Genomic DNA, 18185 nt, shown 5'->3' on the forward strand with positions numbered 1-18185 from the left:
GATTGCCATGAAATTACGTTTAAACATTTATAATTCCCACAAGATGAATTATAACAACTTTGGTGATGCTCTGACTTTTTATTTAGTGTCATCATCATGTCATAATGTCAATTCATCCAAAACTTTGGTTTACGACCAAATACCTGCAAAATAATAACATTCCCATCTAGTGTTGTCACGATACCTAAATTATGTCTTTGATACAATACCTGCCTAAAATATCACGATACCACGGCAAAAATCTAAAACATAAGGAAAAGTAATGGAATAATAAATGACATGGAACTTAAAATAATTTTTTTATTCAAATAAACTATATATATAACTATATACTATATACATATATATACATATATACATACATGTAGATTGTAAAGAACTTTGCAATAGAGCCTGTTCTCATTAATGTCATTTAAAATCTAATTTGACTATTTGAAAATGTGCTCAGTAGAGCAGTGTTCAGTCTACTTTAGTGCACTACTGTAGCAGGCTAATAAATTATTAGGTGAAACTTTATCACCATGGCCACCAAGTGCCAGATTTAAAGCTAATGTCATATCAATCAATATAATTGATTTTATAGATTTTATAGTTAACTTTATGCAATTAAATGGTATGATGTCGAATTCCTTTGCACAGATCTGTATCACTCCGCGACAAACAGGGTTCGAGTTATAATCTGAGCAATACACACAGCAGTCCACTACTTGCCCCAGATGTCTGCAATATTGCAACAAAGTTTAAGTTAAGCAAGCCTGAAAAATGCCATCAAAGACTATTGCTCAAGGAGAGACGAAATTCCGCCCTTCATGATCGGTATAATATTAAAGCGTTATTATTTTACACACTGCTCGCCGCAAGCACACAGTAGCAAGCATATTTAAGCAATAGCTCACGACGGGCTGTGGTATACGCTTATTATATCACAATTAATGTACAGATCGTGAGTGAGTGAGGATGCTGGTGTGTGTGTCGCCGCTTCACAAATCGTTTTTCACAAAACCTACAACTGCGGCTCTGTAGCCTAACGTTACTCACCCACATCATACCAAATTGTCTTAATACCATCAAATCTCTCAAACTCCTGCGTCGCCTATGTATGTATATAGGAGCTCCCGACGTAAGTTTGTTTTCCTTGGACCATGCTATTCCCACTGTTCTGTCAGACAGACCCTTTGTCGCAGTGAGACGACGTCATCAAAACAAACCACACGTGCGTTCTGTCAATCTGAGGCCCCTGGTCTGTGTTGATGTTGCTCCTACTACACTGCCTGCCTCAGCACCTACTAACAGGAATGCAATGTTCATGTTATTGAACACTTGCTCCCTAAATAATAAAGCACTACTCATACATGACATCGTTACTGACAGGAAAAGGGATTTTCTTTGCTTAACAGAAACTTGGCTAAATCAGCAGGATTTTATGACATTCAACTAAGCCACCCCACCAGGCTATGTGTAGATACAGAAGCATCGCTCTACGGGCCATGGTGGTGGTCTGGCTGTTATCCATCGAGCTGACATCCCAGTGAAAGAACTTCCATTGCCTAACATCACCTCATTTGAGTGTTTTCATTTCATATTGGCTGGGTCTGCAAGTGGTCCTTGTTTATCGCCCCCCAAAAACCTCCACCATCTTCATGGCCGAGCTATCAGAGCTACTCAGCTCCATCTGCTCCATGTCCATCCACGCTCCTGCTCGGGGACTTCAATATCCATGTGGACCCTAACAGCTGTCCCTTTGCTGCTGAATTCCTGTCACTATTGGACTGCCTCAACATCATTCAGCACCTCAAAGGTCCCACTCACACCAAAGGTCACACACTGGATCTGGTGTGCTCCACTGGTACTACTCCCTCCCAGCTGCAATGCATCGACCTAGCTGTATCTGACCACAGTGCCATCCTTTTTTATGTTCCAGTCCTTCTGCACAGGCAACAACTCAAATGCACAATCGCATTCAGGAACATCAACTCTGTTAATGCATCATCCCTAGCCAGCACTGTACGTTCCCACCCGGCCTCAGAACCCCTGGACCCTGGGGTTCACTACCAAACTTCGCTCCATGAAGGCCGCTGGTCACCAGCTGGAGAGGCTTCATAAAAAATCTGGCCTCAATGTCCATCCTAGAGGCCTTCAAAGACCATGTGAATTCTTATAAAGAAGTTCTCTCCAAGGCCAAAACACACTACTATTACCCTCATTGTTACCCAGCAAAAGCAACCCAGAATGCTCTTCTCCACCATAAAGTGGACACTCCTAACTTCTGCTCCAAATTCCTGGATTTCTTTCAGGAAAAAGTGGTTTCTATCCATCAACAACTGCTGCCTCCTACTCCTGACCCTCTACCCACAACTCACCCTTATGTTGGTGCCCCCCTCTCCGCTGCACGCTTGCCACAGCACTGCCTCTCCTCTTTCTCCCTTCTGGACACGGCTCAAGTCGTCAAGTTGGTTACCAGAGCCAAGATCTCCACTTGTTCACTGGACCCCATGCCTACTATCTTGGTCAAAGCATGCCTCTTTACCCTCTGTCTCATCATGGTGGACATCATAAACACTTCTCTGGTATCTTGTAACAATTCGCCTTACACTAAGACAGCAAGGGAAACGTACATACGCCAAAAGATAAGGTTACGGGTGGATCTGATACCTACCTAGGAGATTACAATCGGCAGCCTGCTTACTTTCGTTGAACAAGCCCTACCTAAACCAGATAAGCAACTAACTTGCACCTGTACTAAAAGTCCATAGGATGGGTTTCACAGCGTGTATTTAAAGATATACCAGGTTATACCACGGCAGGCAACCCCTACAGATATTAGTCGCTGGAGGCTCGGCCACACTCCGACACATCAAACCAACACTACAGACATTATCACCATTTCCGACATACATTCAGTTCACCCTCCAAAAACCCCCAATATCCCAGCAGTTCAAATGTTCATTCCAATAACTTAAATTGTCCCTTTGGAACCAGATGTCCTCCGGTAAGAAGGAAAAAACAACAAACATACCAAGGTGGAGCGTGGCGAGCCGCCGCAGTCAACAATATTCCACAATTAACTTATGCAACCTCGACCCAGTCTGTTTAGCTGATGGGATGATGTAGTAGTCCAGAAAAATCCAAGCATATGATCCAGCAACAAAAGTTGTTGCGTCCGTCTGGCAAACCTTACACAGAGCCCACTAAACGCCGACTGCTTCACCTGTTGCACTCTAGAGTTCCCCCCCAAACGTCACTTCCCACTCTCCTTTTAAAACCTACCCTGTGGCAAAACAATAATGAATGGGGAAAAAAAATACATAAAGGTCCTTATAACAATCCGTGATACACCACAGCCTTCTGATATACAGTTGCTTTTTTTCATGTGAAGGCACAACCAATACACATAAAGCATGTTTACCAACACATTAAAAGCTGTACCTGAAGGCAGAATAGGTGACTATTACAATCTGGCTTGGTACCCTCCTGCTTCAAAACAGCTGCCGTTACTCCTATTCTCAAAAAGCCCAGTTTGGACCTGGATGACCTCAACAACTATCGTCTGATCTCCAACATTCCCTTCATGAGCAAAATCCTGGAAAGAGCAGTTGCTGCCCAACTTCATCAACACATGTCCCACTATGATCTCTATGAACCCCTTCAATCTGGCTTCAGAGCACATCACAGCACTGAGACCGCCCTCATCAAAATCACTAATGACCTCCTCATCGCCTCTGATTCTGGTTATATCAGCATCCTCATTCTTCTAGATCTCTCTGCAGCCTTTGACACAGTGTCCCTTACCATCCTTCTCAACCATCTATCTGAATGTGTTGGCCTCACTGGTTCAGCACTCTCCTGGTTTCAGTCATATCTCTCCAATAGGGAACAGTTCGTCACCTTTAGAGACACCAGCTCCCCCCTGGCCCCAGTCAAACCAGGTGTGCCTCAAGGCTCAGTGCTTGGACCCCTCCTTTTCACCATTTACATGCTCCCCCTCGGCCAGATAATATGTCACCATGGTCTCAGTTTCCACTGTTATGCTGATGACACACAGCGGTATATCAGCACCAAACCATCCACTCAGCTTCCTCCTCTGTCACTTGTTAACTGTCTGACTGAAATAAATATCTGGATGTCATCCAATCTACTCAAGCTAAACAGCAGCAAAACGGAGCTAATGGTAGTGGCTCCCAAGCCGCTACTCCTGATGGTAGGTGATCTACTCCTCAAAGTGGATGGTTGCTCCATCTCTCCATTCCAAGAAGTCCGCAACCTTGGTGTCATCTTGGACTCCACCCTTACCTTCCAGTCACATGTCAAACCTATTACCAAATCTGCTTTCTACCACCTCAAAAACATCTCCAGACTTCGACCATCACTCTCAGACTCTGTGGCAGAGTCTGTCGTCTATGCCGTCATCACCTGTATGGGGTACCCAGCAAGGTCCTGGACAGGCTACAATATGTCCAGAACTCGGCTACCAGGGTTCTCACACACACTAGGTCGTGGCAGCACATCACCCCAATCCTCACTCCCGGTCAAATTCCGCATCACCTACAAAATCCTACTCCTCACCTATAAATCTCTCCATGCCACTGCCCCCCAGTACCTACTAGACCTTCTCCACCCCTACTCCCCCTCACAGAACCTGCGGTCCACCGACAAGGGCCTGCTCTCTGTCCCCCACACCAGACTGCGGACTTTTGGGGACAGAGCCTTCAGCGTCGTAGCCCCCACCCTCTGGAACTCCATCCCCACAGAGATCCGAAATGCTCCCTCTCTTGACACCTTCAAAAAACTCCAAAAAACCCACCTCTTCACAAAGGTATTCAACCCTGAATAACTTTTTTGTTGCTCTGTCTCTGCAATTATGTGTAGAGCGTTCTTGGGTCTCATGAAAGGCACTATATAAATATAAGTTATTATTATTATTATTATTAGTTAAGGGCGTTGTTCGGCCTGATGCGACACGGAGTTTGCCAAGTACGGCAAAAAGAAACCCCCTTAACTGTGACATAATAAACGTAGGGCTTATATCCCGACCTGAGGTGAGCTATTGTTTTTTATGAAACGGTTACCAAGTATGGCAAAAAGAAAGGCTAACAGATGCACTACAATTTCACTTTATTTCATCAACAGACATTTCTTTATGAATACAAAAAGTAGTTCCACCAGGCTGCTGGTAGGCTGCATAGCGAATGATGGTTGCTAAGCAACATCAAAGGCTAGAATTATTAGAACTATTTATTCATATCTATTTGCACGTTGCCGTTTGTTGTGCAGCCACTAACTGTCCAGCATCAGGAGACTGACTTTGGTAACTTGAACTTGATAACATGATAACAATGCTGGCGGCCAGCAGTGCGTAAAATAGGGCTGGGCAATACGGCCAAAAGTGTTATCATGATAAAAACATTTCATTCGATATCGATAATTATCACGATAAATGTCAAATCATTATTTCTTTTAAGTTTAAAGTCTGATTTTTGCTCCTGAGTGAAAATTTAAGAAACCAGATGGTTAATTATGTTTTGTTATGTTTAACTTTTCTTTATGGTCAGAATGTGGCAAACACTTGATGTCAGACAGTTGGTCACTTAACAAATCTGAGGTAGAACATTCAAAACTATTATGATAAAATCCTCACAGCACAGCACCGCTCTAAGAGCACTGTGCGCACACATACCACTCTGCTGTAGCAGCATTAAAACATTGTCATTCTTAAAGTATCAGTACCAATAAAAAAAATGGCAGTACTGTATCGTTTTAAATGGCGAGTATTGCAATACCTTTCTAGTATCAGTATACTCTGCAACACTTTTCCCATCAGCCTCAGCTGTGTTTATTGCTACTAAGCAAATGTTAGCATGCTAATATGCCAAACTAAAATGTTGACCATGGTAACATTATACCTGCTAAACATCAGCATTTTAACATGGCTATTTTGAGCATGTTACAATGCTCAAAGCACCACTATGTCCAAGTAAAGCCTTGCAGCATGGCTGGAGGCATTTCTCATTATCTTTCTAACACACTCAGACTGTCAGCCTCTGTTGTTCACCAACAGCATGTAACTCCCTCTTAAACCTCTAATTGCTGTTTGGAAATTTCTGCTTATGTACCGGTTAAACATGACAATTGGTACTAAAGATGTGTTGGTAGGTATATATTCTTCACAGAGCCAGAGCTGTTTTACCCTGTTTCCATTCCCTATGCTAAGATAAGCTAAATATATAATGACTCCATGCACTGGATTAAAAACACACAGACATGAGGCTGATACCAATGTAATATTTTAAATTAAATTAAAGTTTCTGTGGGTCTATAAAATAGCACAATATAATAATGTATAAACGCCCTACTTCTCTCTATATAAATTCTCTCTAACCTTAGACAGCCTCATGAATTGCTCATTTTTGATGTCACTTGTATTTGCTTATTAAGGAGATCATTTGCAATTGAATTTTGAGACTCAGAGAGCTGGCAGCAGTTTGACCTGCTGGAAACAGCTGAGGAAAGAAATCATTAATGTAATTCAGGAAAGCAGCTCAAAAAGCAGCAGTGAGAGCACCATATATCATGACATTCAAATGGTCATGTGATTAAAAAGCAAAAAAGCTCATGTAGGTTAAATTATCTTAATGACCTATAGCTCGTAAACATCTTTTATACTATTATGTTGTGTAACTGAATTATCTGTCATTTCCATAAATAGTTTATTTAGTAAATAGATGTTCTCTTTATTTCTGACAATCAGTAGTACAACAAACAATTTGTTTCTACTGTTGACAGCTGGAAAGATGAGGAAGGAACTCATCTCAAATTGGGGAAATAAAACAAAATGCTAGGAAAACCATCAGCTACTTACTATGAGTGATGGGGTTCTACATGAACCCAAATTATCTGCCAAAGTTATCGTTATTTCACATGATAGATTTCTGTTTTTTTTGGATGTTTTTTGTCTGGATGCTTCCTACTGGTTTAAAATTGGTGAGGCTAGGTTGGAAAAGGTGATATCACTTACTTCTGTTTACTAATCAGAATAAAGCAATATGATTCTTGCAATTTTCGGGTTGCATCCACACAGTTGAATGCACCAATGAAAGTCTCTATAGAAAAATAAATAAATGTAATGTAAGGGCTGTAAAAGAGGTGTATAAAGTTACCTTTAATGGCGAAGAGCTTCAGTGTGCTTTGCTCAATCACAGTTTGCACCATTTTACAATAATATAGTAATTTAGGAGGGGAAATAACTGTCTGTAAGAGATCAACTGAAAGCATTGTCTGCGGTTTTATTATTGTTGAAATGTGTTATTGCCTCTGAGTCCTTTGCTGAGTGAGAAGGTCCGCAGGTCACACGGAGCTGGTGAATTCCAGGACTGTAACTGGCTTCCTACAGTGCAGTCTCCTGACACTAAGTGTGATGTGTATTTTAATTTCAGTGGGAATTTAGGGGGCTTTCATACCTACCTTGTTTGGTCTGCGCTTTTGGGCTTAAATTATCATTATCTAAATTACAGGTGTGAAACCTCCTGTGGACCGGACCAAAAACAAAATTTTGGTCCGACAAAAAGAGGTAGTCTTGGTCCGGATCAAACTGGACCATGGTTAGGTTTGTTTCCAGTATGAAAGATGATTATTCAGACTTTCAGACCATTTATAGGACGTTCGGGGGTAAAATGTAATCAAACAAATCAAACGGAGAAATGCATTGAAATGAGGACACAATTTTAAATCGCCCGTGACAGCTCATCTTTTGAAACTTTTGTACATACCCGTCTATGGAAGCAAACTGCCGCTTACCTCTTTGGTCTCTCCTCAAATGGAGGTGCAGAAGGATTGTTTGCAGTCTTCTCCTCTTTCCTGCTGGTGAAGATAGAATGTTCGCACAACGAGGAAGTTCATTAGGTGAATTTGAATTAGACCCATGACATCAACCATGGCCCACTTATTAGCTTTTTTGCTGTTTCCTCTCTCTGATTGAAAAAACAAGACCAAACTATCACTTGGGTTGAGAATGAGCTTGGACTGCTATACCAATGAGCCTGGCTCTTTGGTGTTGCGGTCAAGTTGCATGTTGGGTACCCTGTAAACCCGTGTTTGAATCGGATGACTGCTCTTGGCCTTTGCTACGCTGTATGACTCAGCCCAGTTAGTTTGAGTTGAAGGTATATCCTCTCACACACTCCACCTGACCTCCACATTCTCACTTTCCTCATCTCACTGTCACGGTACTTCCTGTTTTGCGTATCATTTATTATCTTTCCTCATGGGAAAACTCTTCTCACTTTTTGTGCAGGCAACAAGTATCTTTAAAAAACATTTTACAAACATTTGGAAGTCTTGGAGGTTGTTTGTTGAAGTGAGGATAATGTAGTCATGCTACAACAAATACAGTATGTTTTGTGAAAAAAAACATCAAACAACAAAATGTAGTTAAGGAATGCTAAATATTTTTTCAGCCTTTTGGGTTTGGTGGGATTGTGATTTTCAGAATAAAACATTACTGTGTTTTCAGTGCCTCTTCAGACTCACTGCCTTATTCTGCCTGGAAGCTTTGTTCAGTCTGCCCACAGAGGAGGGAAAGGCTCTTTGAATGACGAAGCCAGCACTTCATAAAAAGATTTATCTTCCTTGTGAATTTTTCTCGACAGTATTAGTGGTTAATATTGCACATGTACTTGACACAAGTGCTCCATTTATTGTGGAAGAATGCAAATTTTGTTGACAAGGTCAGTTTTCAGTGGTGCAAACAGAAACTTCTTCAAATGATCCACTGATGAATAGTTCAGTTTTAACTTGAGTGACAATCTGAATCGATGATTTAAATACACGCTGATAGGAACAGACTGTTGATCCTCTGCCTGCTCACACCTCTGCATGCTCTACACAAATAGAATATAAACATTTGTAAATATGAATATGAAGAATTCATGCTAATGACGCAGACCGAAATTAATCCTAAACTTCAATGTCACTCTGTGTATCATGTTGCTACACAAAGCCATAATTCTGATGCACGCTTTGGCATGATACACAACCCGAGTGGAAAATGTATGTGCTTCTGCCACACAGCTTCAATTAAATTACCAATAGGCTAAGTGCAAGTGTAACTAAATATAGCTGTTTGAACGGGGTTTGACCCACCAATGAATTGTGAGCACAAATTCCGCCCTGCTCATCAATATGATATGAAACAAGGGTTTCTTGTGGAGAAAATGGGAATTAAAAGTTTACCTGGTTAAGTTATCCACTTACTGGTCTTGTTGAAGCTCAGTAAAGAGTGAAAATAGCAGCCACTGCATGTGTCTTTCTCGAAGCTGTCAGGCTTTACCCGGCCTTATTAAATGATCAGCTACGCTGTGTATTGTCACACCCTGGTGCGTTTTGGCAGCAGCGGCCATGAGCTGCGGAGCACTGATGCCAAAAAGCGGCTTATCTTGATGGATGGGTTCATTATCACCTTCTAATTACAGGTGGATTTTCAGGTGTATTCATTACCTGAGCTGACCGGGGTTGTGTGTATGTGTGTGAGTCCGGGGGTTACTGTTACACCGGCTGAACTGCAGGGGGTCAGCTGGTGTGTGTAGGGGGGTCCAGGGGTTCCTGTTTCAGCTCTGCTGTAGGTTCTCTGCAATATTCATGAGCTCCATGGGGATCAGTGTGCTGTGCTGTGCTCAGGGCCCCTCTCTCTCAAACTGCCTTCTTTCCTCTATAAAAAACACTATCAGACCGACTGCTCTATAGGTACCATATATATGGTGTGTTTGGGACTCTGTCATTTAGAGTTTTTCTTCACATATAAATTAGTAGTAGTTTTCTCACGTGGGTTTTGAAGATGATGGTAGTTCTGGATTGAAGCTGTGAATATTGGAAGCCCCTTTAAAATGAGACAGTTTATTTTAAGACAAAAAAGAGAAATTATTCTGTATCACTCGCTTTTTAAGACAAAGCCTTTTACAAAAACAAATTTTTTTTGGCCACTTGGGGGCAGTGGAAGCAGGTTGTGAGTAGAACATTGACATATCGTCACCTTTTGAGCTAATATGTCGAAGTTGTTAGTGAACAGTTGCTTATGGACACATCCAGTGGCAACATGATCATTTATGTGTCACATGTCAAGTCCAGTACTAATTAGTCCAATACTGGCTATTAGCTCTTTTTTTGGTTTCAGCCAACTGCTGAAGGAAATATCTGACTCTTTAGCTCCTAAATGCTTGTTGCTGTTTGGTGCTAAGCAGGTAGTGTACGCTATTTTTTTAGAGTTTTTTTCTGTAAACAGCTGTTTGCTGCGGCTAAAAATTACGCCATGCATAAAAAAATAACACCATGACAGTCAAAACAGTAAAGTTGCCACATATCATAATGTGTGGATTTAGCCAAGATGCTAGCGATCAGGCTCTAGGAATAGTATAGTTGGTAAGTTGTGCGATCCACCAATTTTGTCTAGACGGAAATTTTTGTACAAAAATAAATCACCAGGAAATTTAACTCGAAATTCATGGCTCCTCGGGGTGTATTGTATAAACTTTGGTGCTCTCCAGAATTTTCATCTAGCGCCATTATCAGGTCAAACACTGCTGTGCCTAAGAAAAGCCTCAGAGCTGCTAGCTTGATTCTTGTTTGCATATTCCTCTTACATTCCATAGCCTTGAATGCAGGAAAAAAACCTTAATACTGCACTCTTTCATGGAGAATGGAGTGTTTAAAATTGGTGACTTTTCTGACTTAGTTTCCGTAAATAAATTTGAGACACATTTAACTAAATTTTAAAAAAGTGTTTAACATCTCTCATACTGCTAGCATAATCCTGCTCTCAGGTGTCTACATCTCAGACAAATATTGCTACCACTTCCACAAAATCATCACAAAAAACTCACTGATAAGCTAAAAGCTAAAAGTGTGTTTGGGACATACTATGCATATAGGTATATGTAAGAACTGGAATATGCTGCATATAGTAGTTTAAAAAGTTACAAAAATATATGCATAGATGCTTCAACATTGTTCAAATGTGTTGTTGTTGAAATGGTTACCATTTTACATTTTCTCTGATTTAGACCATATAAAGTGGTAGACTGGGAAAAAGTGTGTATTTTTGGAGAAATTGGCCTTTTTGTCCCAGGGCTCCGTAGAGGATTACTCCAACCCTGGATGTTGACTTGACATTGAATTTCCATCCACACCTACAATTTTAACCTTTTTAAAACAGTTATTCTTTTCCCCAGCTGACAGTCACATGTGGCCCTTGGGACACAATAGTCATAATAATAAGTGTGTTAGAGGTGACGTTGGAGATGGTTTAAACAGCTCCAAAAGGTAGAATTAGAAATGTCTGACTGGAACTGCTAAAAGTTTTCCCTTCTGTCATAATGCCAATGGGAAACACTGACCGGCTGATATAGAAAGAGACTCATTTCAGCTTTCAAACCCATAAAGAAGTTATTGAGAACACTAAAATCACAGAACATTAAAAATTCTCTCAAATTTGTCTAAATTCAGGACAAAAAGTTGTTTTTGCAAAAACGGGAGCATGCACAGGCGGATATTTTATTTGTTTCATTGTTTGATAAAGTTTTGTTGTTCAAATGTCTATCAGACTCTCATGGATAAAATTATCATGTTATACTGTAATTTGATTACTTATTATGGCCTTAGCTTAACAAAACACAAGCGCCCACATAGATCATAATATAGCATCAAAACATATAATTCATTAGGAGTGCATGATTAGTATAATCAGAGCATGATATAATGTGGCCTACATGGTATGCAGGAGGTAGAATGTTTCATGGAGCATCAGTTAATGACATGATATGACATAATTAAAATAATTGCTGATGATTATATTCAAAAACATTAACTTTGCTACTAATGGTCATATCTAGGTAAGTCAAGTCAATCAGCCACTACTTTGCTGAAAATAGTAAATGAGGATGGTAGCAATATTGTATATTATATGATTCAGCTGACTTTTCCTAAATAATGAGTCATTCTTCAGTCTTCTCTCCCGCTTTAAATCCTGGCACTGCCCTTTCATGGCTCAGGTCATATCTCACAGAAATATATATTAAAGTAAAGTACATGTACAAGTATTAGTTGCTTTGTTTTTCCCAATCGAAAAGATGTGACATTTATACACACTCCAAAGTGCCTTCTCTTCTGCTCCCCTGCAGACTCAACAATGTGCAACACTAACTAACATTCAATTAGAAATCGAGTCCACTAACATCAGCAAATGAGCGGCACCAATCAAAACAAACACTTCAAAGTCAAAGCTAACAGTGCTGCAAAGCATTTGAAATATATTGTGATAGTGTGGTTTTAGCTGGCAAATGTTAGTTAGCGTTGGCTTGATTCCTAACAAGGACAAATTGTGTACTAGCTAATGTAGAAAAAGGCTGTTTTGAGTGATATCAGATTGGCTGGCTTGCTGTTTGCAGGTTGCTTTATTGGCCTGTGTTGTGGGGCAGTCGGCGCCAGATCCATGCATTATGGCTTGGTTGCAGCTGGCTGGCTAACCTCAGATTTGCACTGCTTTTGGTGGTGTTTGGTCCGGCTCAGCTGGCTAGGTGCTTTGAAAATGCTGCACTTAATCCAATCTCTGTGCTTCCTTTTCTGACATTGATGAGTATATATTATGATATTTCTAAAAGGGGCTGCTGGGGCTTTGTTTTTTACCATCCAAGAGCTATACAAGGCAGGGGCAGCCAACTACCTAACCTAAACTAAGCTGGGTTTGGCCTGCTGCTGTGGCTTGGCTGTGTGGCATGGGTCTGGCGTTGGTTGCTTCGTCACATTGGATGATTGGGTGATTTGCAAATGGCAAGCCAGTATCAATATCATGGAGGAAAATTACGAAGAGTAATGTTATTCTATACATGATTGTAATTCATTTTCCAGCATCCAGTGTTTATTTCAGTATTCAGTCTCACATATGTGACATCACTGTTTTGGCAGATGCCCAGAATGATGCTCACTCATGCCTATGGAGTGCAAGCACGACCAACAGGATGCTGACTGCAGTTCAGTTAACGGCCGCAGGTTTGGGTTTTCTGAAAGGTATACATAGAACAGGCCGTTCTCATCTCAGGGCGTCCAACACCATTGATTTCAGAAAAAGTGACAAAGCGTAGTTATGTCTATGTGAAACTCTCCGGGTACATCTCTATGAGCTGGCACTAGCTAGCTACGTTCGTGTTAAAGGTGTTGACAGTCCCCCGAAGCCCCATACCCTTACCATAACCTTCAGAAATGTTTGGGCCTAAAACTGAGTCCAGGGTGCGATTTGTGTAAAAAACAGACGCACGAGCCGAGTGATCCATGGTTTTGGGAGAGAGTTAAAAAAGTTTTCTTTCTCCCACTGTTTATTATTAAAGTAATAAATGTGCGTTACATTGCGATGCAGAGCTTTGAGTAGCGGTGAGTGGGTAAGGGGAGAGAGACTGATTTAAAAGCTAGTTGTGTGTTCGGGCATGTAAACTGGTGTAACATGGAGACTGGGCTGCTTGTCATCATAGAAACAGATCATCAGATTGTGATGTGTTTTACAGCTTCAGTAATATCGGCTGCCTTCCCTTCGACACAGTGCCATGGGCGGGACATTAAGCAAGACTCCAGCCCAGGCTGGTGATTACCTATAGACAGAGAGAGGAAACTGGATCAGAGCCAAAGTGGCCCATTTTAAAATTAATTTAACCCTAACATACCTACGGATTGATCCGAACCGTGAGTTTTGTGATAAGTTGCATCACTTGCATCACCCCCGACTACGTTGTTCTTCTTCTTCTTGTATAATTTCGGCAGTGTAGATACTTGTGACTATGTTGAATGCGTACGAAAAGAAAAATAGGAAATAATAATAATATACACATTAGAAGTAAGAATTGAATTGAAATTTGGACAAATGGAGGACTACATGCATTATTTAGCACAAGCCGACCGAGCGTGAATCTTCGTCGTCAAAGAAGTGAAAACACGATGAAGCCAGACGAACACAACCCACAAAAACTAGGCATAGGCTGAAAGTAGCAAGCATTCTCATCCTCCTACTGCAGCTTTCTTCACCATCAACCACACCAGTCTTCACTCCCACCTTAAATCCAGGTACTTCCCTCTCCTGGCTCAGGTCATATCTCACAAACAGACAACACTTCACCAGCATCAACAACTGCGCTACCTCCACCGCTCCTGTGTCCTGAGGCATCCCTCAGGGTTCGGATCCGGACCCAGTTTTTGTATTGTCCGGACCCGGACGTATAGCCAATCTATTATTGAGAATTACTACCTCGTGACAGAGCGTTTTTAACCCACACAGCTTTTCTAGCATTTAGTGTCCGGGTTTAGCGGCACAGGAAACTCACAGACCAATGTGCTCTAATCGTTTCATGTGATTTTGCTCAGCCAGTCAAATCTGTGCATTGTTAACGGCCCTGAGCATTGCGAGTCGAGTCCGCCAGTGAGATACACAGAGGAAGAGAGGAGACGAAAGAGAAAAGAGACTACACATGGCTTTTAACCAAGAATGTACAGATTCTCACATGTACATTCTTCCCACGGGCAGTTCAAAACCGGAATATCTCATATATCTCCAATCCTAGCTAGAGCTCACATTTCTCACTGAACAAGAGAAAGTAGGGAAGTGCTAGCTATATAAGAGGGAATGAAAGAGAAGAGGAGGCATTACAGCTGTTCATTTGTTAAGATGTGTTGAGTGTTAATTATAAAACTGGTTGAGACTGAACTTCAATCACTAAAAGCTACAGTTTTTATTTAATTTTTTCTGAAATTGAGTAGCAAATAAAATTAATTTAAAATGCACATTTACAAAAACTTTTTTTAAATGCAGCCTTTAGATTACTTAAATTTAGAATTTTTTATTAGAGTAGTTGTTATTTATTATCCCTTTAGTTTTATGTGAAAACTGACAGTATTACAGTAATATTGTTGAAATAGTATCTGTTTTGACAGTCAGTTGTTGATTAAAAACATATGTTGATACAACTAGGCTATAGGTTATGGTAGGCTACTGAATGATAACGCAAGTTGATGTTCCGGACCTTTGCATTTTCTCTAACTGGACCTCTTTGAGTTTTAACTGAATACCCCTGCTCTACATGCTCACCCTTCATATGCCGTCATGGTCTTCACATCCGCTGCTATGCCGATCACGTCCAGCTCTACATCTCCATAACCACTGTAATTCCTTCCACGCAACTGCTGCTGAAACTTTTATCCTCCCAACCAGATCTGACTACTGCAACAGCTTTTTTTAAAGGCACCAGCATCGTTCAAAGTCCTGAATAAACTCCTGTATATCCAGAACTTTGCTACTTGCCTGCTCACCCACTCCCTCTCCCATGACACCTATCCTCCAGATCCTCCACTGGCTCCCTGTCCCACGTCATATCCCATTCAAAGTCCTTCTCCTCACTCACAGAGCCCCCCATAACCAGGACCCCTCCTACCTCACCAACCTGCTCCACCACCTCACAGTAACTGTGATTAATGTTGTGTGTTATTTTCTATTATCATTTTAACTTGTATTTTTTGAGTACCCTGAAAGTGCTCTATAAATAAAATGTATTATTATTATTGCTATTATTATTATTATTAACAAAATCAGATGCTGAAACTGTCTAGCAGTAAAATGATCAGTGACCATCAACCTTTGTTTTGAAATTCAGGACTCGGTTCTGGGATCCTACTGTGTGGTGTATGTGGCCTTATGTAACAATGATATAACCAAGTTTGTGTGTACAATTTTAAAAAGAAACGTGTCTGGAAATGAATGTTGTTTAAACGCCTTCGGGTTTGTCATTTTTATTAAACCATGCACAAAAAACCTTAACCAGACAAATGAGTCATGATCCAGCTGCATGACCTCAGTTTTTCTTTAATCCTGGCCACAACTCAGGAGTTGAAATTAAAAATAGCAGAAAAAGGAAATACTAAGGTACCTCAAAACTATACTGTATAGTGCTGGAGAAAATTTAAATTAGTAATTAATTAGTAAAGTATTACTCCATATTTAAAGTGCACTATAATGCATCATTTGCAGATAACACTGTAAATCTTTTTTTTACAGTGCTTAACAATCACAAATCCATTTCCTAAATTCATTATTAAGTTAAGTATATAAGTTAAGCATTATAGCATTAAGTATAAGTTAAGTTTACAGCCAGCACATACATCTTTTTTTCTCATGGTGTTTTGCTTATAATAATTTTAACTCAGCATCTGTGACATCTGTATCAAATACAAGCTGCATTCATTCACTTCCATTAAACCTTGAATCTGCTCATTGTAATGCCCTGTAGAGTTTATAAGTTATAGATGCCAATGCATTTAAGTCTAATGCACCAGTGGCTTAAAGCTCCATTCACTCTCATTGCATCTAAAACTGAGCCAATACAATGAGTTTAACATCATCCAAATATCATGCCAATTAGCGTCAGTGCTTACAGCATCTTGGAAATGCATTCAGTGTTTGCTATTATTGTCTTGTAAATTGAAAGAATAAATACATACATGTATGTCCACATTTAGCCTACATACAAATGGTTCATACTTTGGAGTTAGACGAAAAGCTGAAAAGGAAATGTAAAAAATGTCAATATATGAAGTTCCCATCATTACAACATTCAGAAATATTTCCTTTAAAATGACACTTCTTTGACCTCATGATTGATCACACTTGACCACATAATAACATGGCAGTCATTAATCATTGCACTTCCTTAGTTGAAAACAAAAAAGCCAGAGAAAACTCTTCTTTTCAAATTTCAGAATGCATACTACAGCTCACAGTATATTAACAAATGTGAATAAGCTTATTTTAATCACATATATAGTTTATGAGCTATATAGTGTAATGCATCATAATGCAGAAGTGTTTTAAAGCCCCCATAGAGTCCCATTCTATAACTCTAGGTTTCATATTGCTAGAAAAGCATCCAGAAATCTTGCCAGTGCCTACAGCAATCATGCATTTTACTCTTTCCCTAGTTTTCATCATTACTATATTGGTATTGTAAAAACAAAAAGATAAATAAATAAATGTATATAACATAAGTAGTTAACTTATTTTTCTGGCAGGTTGTTTGGTAAGACGTGATAGGCTGCTAAAAACCTGATTTTGTGTGTGTGTATTTTTTTTATTGCAATAGACAACCAAGCAGGGAGGTCAACATCAAGTTCATTGTAGTTCAAGTCTTGTAAAAAACCTTGTACATTTTGACCATGTCATTTTGGTCAAGACTAGGTGTTATTTTAATGAAGAGCAAAATCCAGAAAGGAAACTCCAGAAATGTCAATAAATGTGGTGAATTAGATTACATACAGCATTTCCTTTCTGTCTTTACTGTAAGTAAAGTATTGCTATTTCAGGAATACATAAATCAGTCCAATTGCGCCAGTAGCCAGTACATGTCTATTTATCTGTGTAGGACTGGGGCTTTTTCCTGTCCCTGTGCGTAAAAGCAGCACCCTTCAGAGCGCAGGCAGTTAGAGCTGTAGTAATACTTAACTTAAAATAAAAAAGCTCGTTTCAAATTTTGGGCACCGCGGTGTATTTTGTTCTTTCCAAGAAGAAAAAAAAAGATCTTTATTATTTTTCCTCCTGCGTTTCTTCTCTCCGCCTTGTTCCGCGCTGCGGAGCTGCAGTGATGTCAGCCTGCCTGGGTCATTTGAAGGTCAGCAGCCTCGGAAGGGTTCATACAAAGTTCACTCGCATATATTAGGCTATTCAATCTTTCATTCTCTCTGGCAAAACTAGTTGGAAATGAGCGGCACGGGGGGACGGATAACCCATTCGTCATCGGAGAGGAGAACATGTGCTTTTAAACGCCGTTCGTCTGATTTTTGATAATAGAAAGAAGAAAGATCCTCCAGTTCAGCCGGGCTTTAGCGCTGCTTTCTCTGGTGTCGGTAACCGGGACGGGGTAATTCAGACAAAACACGTCGGGATATTGTTATTATTATGGAGGAGTCCCGTTCAGACGTCCATGGCAGCGCGCTGACTGGACACGGTGCGAGAAAATGGCAAATGAGCATTTAGAAGAATCAGTGGGGCATTTTGGTCCGAAATAATTCATGATTCCGGTGCGGGACTGCGGAGAAGAAGAGAAGCGAAATCTGTCGTGCCAAGAAGAAGAGAAGGGGGAGGAGGAGGAGGGGGGGGGGGGGGGGGGGGGGAG

The sequence above is a fragment of the Micropterus dolomieu genome, linkage group LG09 (assembly GCF_021292245.1).
Source record: "Micropterus dolomieu isolate WLL.071019.BEF.003 ecotype Adirondacks linkage group LG09, ASM2129224v1, whole genome shotgun sequence".
Classification (NCBI taxonomy): domain Eukaryota; kingdom Metazoa; phylum Chordata; class Actinopteri; order Centrarchiformes; family Centrarchidae; genus Micropterus; species Micropterus dolomieu.